The 13,816-nt window shown below is 39.5% G+C and overlaps 1 long non-coding RNA gene across 1 annotated transcript; it reads left to right on the plus strand.

Moving 5' to 3' along the window:
* Window positions 1-10,095: 10,095 nt before the first annotated feature.
* LOC143635346 (uncharacterized) lies at window positions 10,096-11,556 on the plus strand. Its single transcript, XR_013154040.1, has 3 exons — window positions 10,096-10,232; window positions 10,304-10,448; window positions 11,147-11,556. It is a non-coding gene; the product is annotated as an uncharacterized LOC143635346 (long non-coding RNA).
* Window positions 11,557-13,816: the final 2,260 nt, after the last annotated feature.

The raw sequence follows: 13,816 nt of genomic DNA on the forward strand, positions 1-13,816 counted from the left end.
CACTGATGATAGCCGCTTCTCTGCGTCCCTCAAGTAAATTGAGATCCAACCTCCTTTCTTGCTCGTTATCCGTCTTACTCATCATGAGCACTCTATAGGATGGGCATCCAATCTCTGCTGGAATCATAGCCTCTGTTCCATAGGTTAGGCTGAACGGGGACTCGCCATTGCTGGTTTTACTTAATGTCCTGTGCGCCCACAGGACATTAGGTAACTCCTCGACCCATGCATGGGACTCTCCCTCCAACCTTTTCTTCAGCCCATTCAGCAAGCTTTGGTTCGCGCGTTCCACTTGGCCATTCCCTTGAGGGTGGTATACTGAAGTGAAGACCTGATTGATGTGCAATTCCTTGAACCAACTGGATATCTTCCTGTCAGTGAATTGTTTGCCATTGTCGCTCACGATTTCCATGGGCAGGCCAAAACGGCATATGATGTGGCTCCAAATAAATTGCTTCATTGCCTAGGCTGTGATTTTTGCCAGTGGCTTGGCTTCAACCCATTTTGTGAAATAGTCTACTGCCACTACCAAAAACTTTACTCGCCCTGGCGCTTGTGGTAAGGGACCCATAATATCGATTGCCCACTTGTGGAAAGGCCATGCAGAGGTCACCGGGATCAAGTTGCTCTTTGGCCGCATGGTATTTGGCGCATAGCTCTGACACGCTTTGCATTTTTGGATCTCTTTTAACGCGTCCAAGTACATGCCTGGCCAATAGTAACCTGCGTTCATTGCCTTGGCGACCACCATGCGCGGGCCAGCATGTATTCCACAGATTCCTTCGTGTATCTTTCTGATCACATAGCTTGCTTCCTCAGCGTCTAGGCATTTCATGAGTGGTCCAAGATAAGAGCGTCGATATAACGTACCATCGAGCATTTCGTAGTTCTGCGACTTGTGTCTTATCTTCCTCACCTGTGCGCGATCGTCTGGTACCTTTCCCTCCTTCAAGAATTCCATTATTGGAGTTATCCATGATCAAGGTGTTGTATGAATTACAAGAACAGACTTCGCTCCCACTGACGGGTTGCTCATTACTTCCACCCTGACAACTTTGCCAAAATGATCGAAGCTGGTTGATGCCATCTTGCTTAGCGCGTCGGCAGACTTATTTTCACTGCGCGGAATGTGTATGATTCTGAAAAAGTCAAATTGTTGGGTGAGTTTCTTCGCCTGCTCTAGATACAGAGGCATGGTGTTCTCCTTGGCATCATAAAGGCCATTGACTTGTGCTGCTACCAGGTATGAATCTACATGAGCCTCTAGCTTTTTAACTCTGAACTTGTGCGCGATGCGCAAACCAGCCAGCAGGGCTTCATACTCTGCTTCATTGTTGGTGCTCTTGAAATCCAACCTGATTGCGTAAGTATACTCATGATTTTCTGGATCCACCAGTTTGAGGCCTGCGCCGGACCCTTCGTTGTTTGAAGCTCCATCAGTGAATAATCTCCAAACGTTTTCTTCATTATTGGCTTGCGGAGGGTCTACTTCGCGCTGAGCCTCTTCGACTTTTCCTTCAGGGATTTCTGCGATGAAATCAGCTAAGACTTGTCCCTTGATTGCTGGACGAGGCTTATAGGTGATCGTTTGCTCCCCTAATTCCAGCGCCCATTTTGTCAGCCTTCCTGAGAGCGCGGGACGTCGCAAGACTTGCTGGATGCTGTAATCAGTCAGGACTTCAATAGGATGACCATTGAAATATATGTGAAGCTTGCGCGACGCATGCGTTAGTGATAAAACTAACTTTTCTATGATGGTGTAGCGCGTCTCAGGATCTGTCAGCACCCGACTTACATATTAAATTGGTGTTTGGATTCCCTTGCGATCCACCAATAATACTGCGCCAATGGCGTGCTCTCCTGCTGACAGGTACAACGTTAAAGTTTCACCAGGTAGTGGAGCTGTGAGCGCAGGCAGATTTATCAGACATTCTTTTATCTCACTGAAAGCTTGCTCGGCCTCAGGCGTCCACTTGAATTGGCTTTTCTTTAAGCAATTTCTCAATGTGTTAATGAATGGGGTAGATTTGCTTGCATGGTTTGCTAGGAACCTGTTAATTGATACCAATCTACCATTCAACTTTTGAACTTCCTTCATGGTGGATGGTGAGGGCATGTCGAGGATAGCCTCCACCTTCTCTGGGTTCACCTTGAAACCATCCTTGGTGACCATTAAGCCGAGAAATTTCCCTTCTTCCACGCCGAATGTGCATTTGCTCGGGTTGAGCTTCATGTTTACTTCCTTTAGGCGCCGAAGGGTTTCTTCGATGTCTTTTAGCATTTGTTTTTCCTCCTTGCTTTTAATCACCAAATCATCCACGTAGACTTCTAAGTTTTTTCCAATCTGCTCGTTGAAAATTGCATCCATGAGTCTTTGGTAAGTGGCTCCTGCATTCTTCAAACCAAAGGGCATTTTTGTGTAACAGAAAACACCCTTGTCAGTTCTGAAAGCAGTCTTGTCTTCATCCTGTGGTGCCATTTGAATTTGGTGATAGCCCTTATAGGCATCCAGGAAACATTTGAGCTTAAATGGCACCACAGAGTCCACCTTCATGTCAATGTTTGGGAGGGGGTAACAATCCTTTGGACACGCCTTGTTGAGGTCCTTGAAATCAATGCACATTCTCCATGACCCATTGCTCTTCTTTACCATCACAGGATTGGCTACCCATGTTTGATATCGTATTGGGCGAATGATATTCACGCGCAGTAGATCTTCTACTTGCTCATTCATGGCCTTTGTCTTCTCGTCTCCCATGACTCTTTTCTTTTGAGCAATTGGCTCCACGAACTTGAATGTGTTGAGAGAGTGCTGCGCCAGGTCTCGCGGAACCCCAGTCATATCATAATGTTGCCACGCGAAGACTGACATATACGTTGTGAGCAATCTTTTTATTCTCACTCTTGTGTCATCTGATATCGTAGCTCCGATTGTGATTGTTTGTTCTGGGAATTTTGGGTTGAGAATCCATTCCTCTGGCGCGTTGTTTGCCACTGGAAGCTTCATTCTCCTCTCTCGAGGTATACTTATTACTGCGCATAAATGATCTCGGTACACAAATGTTACTCCTGTTGGTGTTGGGAACCCCAACGCGCCATGCGCTGGTGACGGTATGGCGTTGAATTGGGCAATCGTTCGTCTACCCAAGATCATACTATGGCATGAAGTGGTGGGCAAGACCAGGAAATTGACAATTTCAGCTCGCTTGTGCTTCTCATCCCCCATAGTTAGTTCGAATTGTATCTGACCTAGGGGGTGAATAATTTCGTTTGAGATACCCGAGATTGGTGCACTCACAACTTCGAGCCTTGCTTGGTCTGCTGGATCCAACTTCCTGAAACATTGCTCATACATGATGTCTGACTCACTACCGGTGTCCACCAGGACTCTTGACACCTCATAATGAGCGATGTGTGCAGTGATGACTAGAGGACTGCTGATAGACGGGCCTCCTCTGATTCTTGGAAAGATTACTTGTTGCTCGCGCCAATCCCCTTGGATTTGCGCTCTTCTCTTCCTCGATCCTTGCCCTTGCCTTCTTCCTTCAGCTACACAGATTCTTTTGAATTTTTTACTGGCTGAGGCTCCATCTGGTTGTTCGTTCTCTGGTCTTGGATTTTTTACCAGGTGAGCCAACTTGCCTGATTTCACATCTTTTTCGATCGCATCCTTCAAATGATGGCATGCATCGGTGTTGTGCCCTGTGGATTTGTGAAACTCACAATATTTGCCACTGTTCGGTGGTCCCTTATGGAGTAATGGCCTGGGGTTTTTAAACTGGACATTCTCTGTGCTTAACACTTGCGAAGGCGTTTTGGTGAGGGGAGTCCATATTCTTGGTAGAGGTCTGTTAGGCTCTCTGCCGCCTTCCTTCTTGTCACCTTCTCCGCGATTAAGAATGTCTTTTTGGGGTTGGGGTGAACTTTGTTGCGCTTGCTTTTCTGCAGGAGAATAATTGGTTTGTTGCAACCTGGACCATATGGAGTTTTGTTTGCCCCTCCTTTCATTGTTGTGTGGTGCTTCTGTTTGATGCCCTTTATCTCTTGCTCTGTCTTGGGCAATTTGTTTTTCATTTCGCGCGAAGATTCGCGATGCTTCCATAAGCTAAGCCCAAGTGGTTGGCATGCCTTCTCTGCTCACGAGATCTCTGCGGAGTTGATCACTGCACGCACCTTGTATAAAGGCCACGCGCAAGAGTTGTTCAGTGATGCCTCCAATTGCAAGAGATTCCTGATTGAAACGAGTTATGTAGTCTTCAATGGTTTCATCATTCCTGCGTACGCAGTGCATGATGTCATCGGGGTAGCGCGTGTATCTGCACTGCTGTACAAAGTGAGCCTGGAACTTTTCCAATAGCTCTTCGAACCCATCGATTTGTCCTGTCGGCAAGCTTTTGAACCAGACACGCGCTGCACCCGTGAGGCAGCAAGCAAACATGTGACACCATGTTGGCATCGTCCAGCTTTCTAAGTTTCCAGTGTTATAAAAACATTGTAAGAAATCATCTGGATCTGTTGTACCATCGTACTTGCCTAAACCACTTGGCATCTTGGTTTTGTGTTGAATGGGAGCCTTCGCAATGCGCTCAGCGAATTTTGAATTTTTACCAAGATGGTTGGCCTATATGGTATGGTTACGTCCACTTGCCCTTTCGCTTGTGGGTTGTATGGTGTGTATAAATCCATATCAGCTTTGACTCCAGGTGCTATGTGCATGTGTGCGCGAAGCTGTGAACTTCCTGCATGAGTATCTCGCGTCTTCTTCATGCTGTGCACCTCTTCCTCATCACTAATATCAGCTTGTTCGGTGTGAACAGAATGACCGTCTTCCAGCGCGCGCGTCTTTTTTGTTGTTCCCTGAATGGTTTGTTTATCAAATGCGAGCCTTTGTGTTAAATCGGCTAACTTTTTGTGTTTTACCAACTCATTGTATTTGTCCATTAAACGCTGTTGTTCGTTTATGAGCCATTCTTTAGGGTCATTGGTTTCAACTTCCGGGCCCATTGGTCCTTTTTGTTTTGTACCAGTCAGATTTTGGAACGTGAGATCGTCTGGGGGAGTTTCAGTTTGATTATGAGGTGTTGTGTTGAAGGGATGGTTACTGGTGGTGCGCGCAGTGTCACGCGGCACCCTCAGAACCTGATGTCCCTCATTAACATCCTCAAGCTCATTATCCTCCAGAACTTGATCGTTGTTTCGAACACCGGAAACCATGGTGAAGATTTTCAGAGAGAAAATTGATGAAATAGTGGTTTTGTTGCCGTTGTAACAGGTGATGGCGCCAATGAAGAAGCGTGTATCGACTTACTTGTATACGATCAACGTTCCTCGGGTACGAGTGTGCTATATCATCGATGGTTTTCCATGATACGAGTTCTTCTACCTACAAAACGAACAGTACCGTGAGCTTACCCCTCAGAAAGGGACAGAGGGGTCCTCTTTGGGGTAACCCTCCGGTGTGAGAATCAGATATTGTAGGAGAGGATAATCAAGATGTGAAAATGAGTAAAGGACTTAGAGTATATTTTCTTGCTTGCCTCCAACTGTGGAGGTGGTGTGGTATTTATAGTATTAGGGTTTCCAATGATTTGGCTCAGACCCAATTGGGGCCTTTTTGGCCTCCTCCTGTTGCTTCGCGCCACGTGTACTTAGGACACCTGGTGCTTTTTCATTGATTATTCTCTGACCAAGGTCTTTCACCTGACCCATGTGCCATCACGTGGTGGCACATGGGCTTTGCTGAGTTGTCCACCCTTCATTGGCAGCTGTCAACATCAGCACATTCTTTATTCCTTAAAAGATACCTTCTGGAAGGTTGTCTGATGAGTACAATCATGGTTGTCCTTATCCTGATTTGGATTAGACTATTGTCTCATTTGTTGTGTGTCGCTTACGCGCGGCCTTTATGCGCCTATCCCGGGGATGCGCAGGGTCTTCTCTTTATTCTCACACTAAATGTGTGTGTTGTGTGCATATGTGATATGCGCCACGCGCAGATGTTTCATGCGCTTGCGCATAGGTTTTGGCTTTGTGTCTTCATGACATCCATGCGCTTACGCATAGGTTTTCAAGCCTCTTGTCTATATCTTGTGGGTTGACCCGCCCCGCTCGATGTTAAGGCGGGTGCATACCCCTTCATACTTCATTCCACATGCATGCTTCCATGGAATCCTCAAGCCGGTAAATAAACAGTTACATCCTCGGTATAAGTTACATACGCTCTAGCAAACGATCAATCACCTAGAATTCAAGAACATACTTTCACTTTGTGTTGGCTAAGGTCAAACATCATATACTATTCTTTCTAGCTAAAACACATTCCCCATGTCTCATTTCAAATCAACCTCCGCATTACCAGAACACTGCCTAATGATACAACTTACCATAATATCCATGCTGATTATGTGCACCATCAACCACACCAGTGGCGGTATTTTGTTGGCGGCTGCACAAGAAACGCAGCAGCACGCAGCACCAGCTCCCCCAGAAGATAGGATCGGAGGTGTACTCGGAGGTGGTATAAGGGCTCAACAAGTGATGCAATGTTTCACAGGATGTGGTCAAGAAATTGTGGGGTGTGGTGTCACATGCACACTTGGGTCATCTCAAAGTATTGCACCATGCTTTATGGATTGTGGTCTGTCTAACTTTGTGTGTATGAACACCTGCTTCCAACCCACTATTCCTCAAGAAGATGTCTCGGATATCGCCATCACTGGTTTGAACCCTAAACATGAACCCACACCCATTCATTGATCAATCACCACTCAGCTTTCTCATATATATATATATATATAGTTTCTAATATCATCATGCATATCCTATTATATAAACAATCAATGGTGTATGTAATATGTTCTCATTTAATTGCAAGTATCATATTGTCACATTATTTCAGTGTTTTCTTGTACTAGTAGGAGTATTTTACTAGTTGCATGGTATTTACCAGTGGTTTCAAAAAAAGTTGGTTGAATGAGTATCAACCGAACTGGTAAAAATCAGGTTTGTAGTTTAATCGATCCTAGGGGTGGACCCACATGTGTAGGTAATTGGGCATTACCAAACACTCATAAATTTTTGTTTATGCTTACTACATGTAATCAAAATTCGAGCGACACCCAAGAATTTCTAACAACCAGACTCATGGAAATAATTTGCTTGAAGAAGTAACAAATAAAATGTAGGCTCAATGGTATTGACGTGAAATCGCCTCCCCTTAATACAAAAAGGACGCATGCTAGTATATTTGGGATTCTTTATCAATTCTCCCTCACCCTCTCAAACTCGTGCTACAAAACTTTTTGCCTAGCCATCTAAAAGTCACAATAAGCATAAAGAACCTAGTACGTGATGGGTTCTCGATAACAAACGTCAAAACACGTGTAAAATCAATAGTTATTTGCAGGGCAGTGGCGGACATACCATATATCCAGGGGTAACCTGGGTTACCCCTCAACTTTTGTTGCCTAGTGCAAAATTTATTTATATTTTACCGTTTTATATATCGGGATATGCATAAGCGAAAATTAGGTTACCCATGAGCAAACATTGTATAAGGAGAGAAAGCGAGAAACGCTCCATCGGAATTTTTTCCGGCTATACATATAGTTGCGGAAGGTAGAAAGAAGATAAACAAGGTAGAAGATGATGGGTTTTGTTTTGTACTTTTCTAGTTTTTTAAGTTTCCCGAGGTAAAATAAAGAAATGTAATAAGTACTATAACTTTTTCCTAGCTTTAATGTCCACTCGTTTGTGTTTTTTAATTTTATTGAGTTAAGAATATAAAATATTTTTAATTGATAAGAGCAGCATTTTGGACTTCTAATATTATGTATTTATACACTTGTTAATTTTACTTTACTTTAGTTGACCTTGTTCGCTTTAATATTTTTTAGTTATTTATATATTATTTTTTTTCAAACGGCATTTGTATTATATTCTTAATTCAGTAAAAATTGTTATTACACTGTAACGAATATAAATATAGATATATTACACTACTTTTTGTTAAAAATTCTGTTTTAGCCATAGATTGACATATTGTTTTTGTTATGCTTTAATGACTTTAAATTATATTGTCATCTATCTATATTATGTTATATATTGTTACGACGTACTTATTTTTATATACGTTTCAATATAAGTTTTATTTAAAACAATCTTGTCTATGTTTCAACGTAAATTTTATTGAAAACGAGTAGGGTCAAATATCATGTTATAAACAACCAGAGTCATCAACGTTAAACCCAATTAAAAATTCTGAAATAAAAAAATGGGGGGGGGGGGGGGCGTTCTTCCACTCGTACATGGCCCGATGGGTTTTTAAGTTCTCATAGACGGCCTTGTATGAATGCACGCTAAAAACAAAAAAAAGATAGGTTACCCCTGAAAAATTTTTCTAGACCCGGCACTGTTGCAGGGGCGAATCTTCATTGGGGCCAGGGGTGCCCCCGACCCCCCTGTTTTTTTGCGCAGTAGTGTAAATTTACCCGTTTTCGGCCGAAAAATTTTATACGTAGTGTAAGTTTAGCCTTTTTGGGCCGAAATTTGAGTTCGGCCCCCCTCGTTTATGAAATTTTGTATACATTTTGAGCTCGTCCCCCCCCCCCTCCCGGTGCCTCAGTCTAAACTTCACCACTGGTTATTTGTTCATTGAAATATAGAATAAGTTATAACTTGAAAACTGTGGCATGAAATTAAAGAAATAGGTCTAAATATCCTATGTGAACGCTACTTGTAAATATGATCCGGAGCTATAACTAAAAAGTTAGTTACTTTTTACCACTCGAACATGATTGAAAAAACTAAAATTAATTGATATGCACCTGAATTTGATTTTGTTAATCCATACAATTAATGATCATTTCTTGGCATTTTCATATAACTAACCTCTTTTGTATATAAAGAAATATTAGTTCTGTTCTAATCAAAATAAGTTTTGACCAAAGTCCATTTCAGATGAAAAAAACCCGAAAGACAAGAATCATAAGTTTAGATCATAAACCCTAATTTGTTTATAGTTATAAAGTATTAATAATCATAAGTCGATACCGGATGATAATAAAAGAGTAGACGAGTAAGTGGAGTCGAGTATTCTTCGTTGGTCTTACCCCGGATCAGAAACTTAAAACCACATCATAAAAAACAAAAACATCCGGGTTTCTTATCGGATACCGTCACAAACCTCCTCCCGGAGATTATTATTATTCCTTCGGGTCACTTCTCCGGTGAAACCAAACCCTAATCAAATCCTATCATCACCATCATTATTATTCTATTCTCCTCCTCCGATGTAACTTTAGGTATTAGGTTTCCCAACCCGATCTCTCAGGTGACCGTAAGCCCTCCAGATCACTGAAGCTTGGGTGATCACGCTGAATCTCTACAAGTATGTATCTTTTGCATTTCGAGTTAGTCGGGCTGTGGGGTTGGGACTAGCGGTTAATCGCACCGGAATTTATATGTTATTTTTCAACAATACAAATATTTACCAAATTTTATAAAGTTTTTCAATTTTGACTGAGTTTGACCAAATAGTAATTAATTGGCAACTGATCGGTGGAGGGACCAGTGATTAATCGGAGATTGGTTGGGATTTTCGGGATTTTTACAACCATGATTATAATGCCCTCTAAGTTGTCGTATTTTAAATTAAAATTTCTCTGTACAAGTATGCATCTGTATTATTATAATCAGATTTTTCATATGATTTGCTACAAATTTGTGTATTATAATCATTGTTGAAGAACTTGCCAGGCGCAGGGTTTTGGGGTAGGGACTAGCAGTTAATCGGATCAGAATTTATATGTAATTATTGAAATATACAAATATGTACCAAATTGTATTTATAAAGTTTTCAATTTTGACTGAGTTTGACCAAATAGGCAATTAACTGATAACTAATCGGTGGGTAGGACTAGCGATTAATCGGGAATTTTTACAACCATGATTATAATGCGATCTAATTTGTAGTATTTTAGGTTAATGTTTTATAAGGACAATGAAATTGTGCACTCTACTTACAGATTCAACTTTCTTTATATATGCTGTTGATTGTAGACAGTTTGTTAAAATGTTTTAAGAGAATTTGCATCATATGAAGTTATGTACTCTGTGCAGATTGAATATGATCCTCGGGTGATTAATTTCAGGCAACTTTTGGAAATCTTTTGGTCTAGTCATGACTCCAGGCAAGTGTTTGGTCAAGGTCCTGATGTCGGGAATGGCGTATTGTGTTTTAACATCTTTTCGTGTTTGTGTCTTCAACTTTGAATAGTTAAATTTTATGATTTTGGTTTAACAGGTCTATTATTTTTGTTAATGGAACCGATGAGTCCCGATTGGCTACCATAAGCAAGGAAAGAGAGCAAACTAAGTCGAGAAGTAGCATTGTGACAACCCAAATTTAACAGCTTGGGACCTTTTATCCTGCAGAGCCTGAACACCAGGTTTGTTTTTTTTTTTGATTCGCTGGTCACAGTAATGATTCATAGTTTGTGTTTACATTCTACCTTAAACAAACATGCTATGCCGGTGATTTTGACTTATGAGTGTAAGAACAATATAAGCAGTTACGCACGAACATCCATGATTCAATCATGAGTTCATGACCACAGGAAGTTGCTTATGACTTCTTAAAAACAAATTATTTTTCCAACATCAGTGATATATGGTGCTGGAACTCACATAATTATATATATGTCAGATGTAAATTATAATAAAAGATGGTACAAATGTGAACAATCATGACATGATTAATGAAAATTAACGGCTTAATAGAACGAAGACATTCATATCTCGACTCTGGGATCTGTAGCATATACAAAAAGTATGCGTGTAAACAATCAAATAGATCCTTTAACTGAAGTAATAGTCTAACACGTAATTTCAAGTTTAAAAATTAATCGAGCAAATTTATATCTAAAGTCCTGTAAGGATATATAAGTGTTGTATGCAGTAAGTGGTGAATGAATAAATCTGAGAATATATATGTTATATAACAAAGGTGTTAGTTTATTAACCATTTTATAAATATAGTCTATATGCATCTCTAACTCCTCATATAAGACCGCCCCAATGGTTTTGAAGTATTACTGAAGCCTCAAGGCAATCTACTGACTTGAAATTAATGTTTTGAAATATGCAGAAATTTGAGCTAAAACGAAACCCGTTTCTTCTTCAATTGATTGGTAACTTGCCGGAAGAAGAATTGGAAAAATCGAGTTTGGCAGCAAAGCTAAATGGGTATGCAGCAGATTTATGTCCACCAAGGATTCAAAACCGGATCAATGGAAAAGTGAATGAAATTATAAGAAAAGGGTGGCCTATTCTACAAGATGTGTAGGTTGTGTTTAAAGACCTGAAGAGTCACTTGTATCAGTGTTTTTGTAAGTTTTTGGTTAATATTTATGGCTTTAGTCACCTCTGTACTTGTATTTCAAGAAAACAGTTGGAACATTGATAAATATGTAGTGTTAAATATTGAAAACCTAATAATTTTTTATGATGGATTCATGATTGATGGTTCAGAATCTGCAAACAACATGATTTACTTCAGGCTGATTTGTCTGAAGAGAATGTTTATGTTTGGTTTCATTCAACCTTAAACAGGCGTTTTGTATTTCTATTTCGGTTTTAGTTTCATTTCATCCCAAGTGGCGTGCTCGCATTCACTTGGCTTGGAGAACATTTTTATGTACAGTTTCATATGTGTTTTTTTGATCTCTTAAGCTTTAGGAGAGATTAAAAAGAAATTAAAAATTTTTATGTACAGTTTCATATTCGTTGAAGGCGGGTTAAAAATCAATAAGTGAGTGAATTCATTTTGACTGTGGTCCAGTCACTTACTATCAATCGAACATGATTAGAAAGGAATTAATATCAATTTCAGTTTCTTAAAATTGTGTAAAACAACTCAAAGCTGATTGGGTTCAAACGAGTTAGTAAAAGCATGTCCTACGTGAGTCGGTTAAAGTACAATCCTAATATTTCACGAATTAAAAATTATTTTAATAAAACATGGATAAACAGAATAAGTTAATAAATTATATGCTCAAAGCCTCAAATGAGCCCAATTAGCCTAAAATATGTGTTTTGTTTTCTATTAAAATTGATCAGCCCCCAACTATTCTTTTTACTAGGTCACATCACTAAATAAATTCCTACCAATAACTTGATGAATCCGACTCCCAACTGAAATGAATCAAGCACAACTGATTCTTTCTCTTAAACGGATCAGGTAGAGGTGCACAAACCTGGTATTTTTAGGAACTGAAAGAGTAGGAACCGTTTCGAGTATAGTCGAGTATTTGACCGGGTGTCCCGGAGGGTTTTCGGGTTTTGGGTTGTGTCGAGTCCTGAGTGGGTAAAGATGGAATCGGTTCTGGCAGGTCCGGGTCCGGTTCTGGGTTGGATGTGAAGCCAGGTATTTTGTGCACTCTAGGATCAGGTCCTTAAATGCGTCCACCTTTGTACTTGGTATCAATTTATATACATTAGTTAGAGATTAACCAACGTACCGCTATTCCACTAACCTTGTAAAGGTTCGTGTACAAAACACTTAAGTTGCATTTAAGTCTTCTACACCATTGAACAAACATCGGCGTATGAGTGTTTGTCATCACTAATTTGAACATGTGCTTTAGGACTAACAACTCCCCTAAATGGTAATGACAAAATTCATCTAAAGCTAAGAGTTAAAACAAATATATAAAAATAATAAGGTAACAAAATAACTTACACATATACTACTTATTTCTTATTAAGAGTAAATTCTTTTTCTCTTTTAAGTATGTTTATGAATTTTAAAGATTGTTTGAAGCCTAAAACATTTTACATTTCTTCAACGTATATTGTCTTTGAATAAAAATTGACGAGTTTAATGTTAAGAAATTGATTGTTTAAGGAATGCCTGTTTATCAAAATATTAGTATAACTAGCTTTTAAACTCGTGTATTACAGAAGGTTTGTCAAATAATAAAAATAAAAAGATTCATTATCTAAAAGAAATGAACGGAATTATAGGTAAAAAAAAGATAAAATATATAGTATAAACAATAAAAAGTCTAAAATCTCAAATTTACAAATTTGATTTTTATATATACAACACTAGTTTGATCCTCCCGTGTTACGGGGGTTTATTCAAGTTTTTTGTTTTTTAATCGTTCCGCTATTTTATGATGATTTATTTTATTATTTAACGTAGTTTTGTTAATTTAATACATATATATTAGTTATTATATTTGTTAGCGTTTGGGCTTTTCAATTGAGATGTGTAGGTTTTTTTGTATTTTTTAACGAATAAACATAAACTAACACGAGCATGTTGATTTTTTTAAATGAGTGAACATGAACACAAATATTTGTCTATTGTCTAATGAAAAAGGGGGCGTTGATGTAGTTGGCGATGACGGGTAGTATCGAAAGTTAACCGGCGATGGAGATGATAACCCAGCAACAGAGAACATGTAAAGGAGAAATTAAATTAGGGTTTAATGATGAAAGTGTTTACCAATAAATGATATCTTATAACCAATTTGAGGGCTATTAGGGTTTGGTAAGACCCATAACCCGTGGAAATTATTCTTTGATGATTAAGGTGTTATTTCACAAATAAATGAGATGTTATAACCCGTTTAAGGGTTATCCGGGTTTGGTGAGACTAATGACCCGGAAAAATTATTGTTTGATTATGAAAGAGTTTAACAAATAAATGAGATATTATAACCCATTTAAAGGCTATCCGGGTTTGGTGAGACCCATATCTGCAAATATGGGTCAAATGCATGAGAAACATTCATTTAGAAATCAAGCAATC

This window comes from Bidens hawaiensis, unplaced genomic scaffold (genome assembly GCF_021521415.1).
Source record: "Bidens hawaiensis isolate Kalapana, Puna unplaced genomic scaffold, B.hawaiensis_p1.1 tig00007454_1, whole genome shotgun sequence".
Lineage (NCBI taxonomy): Eukaryota > Viridiplantae > Streptophyta > Magnoliopsida > Asterales > Asteraceae > Bidens > Bidens hawaiensis.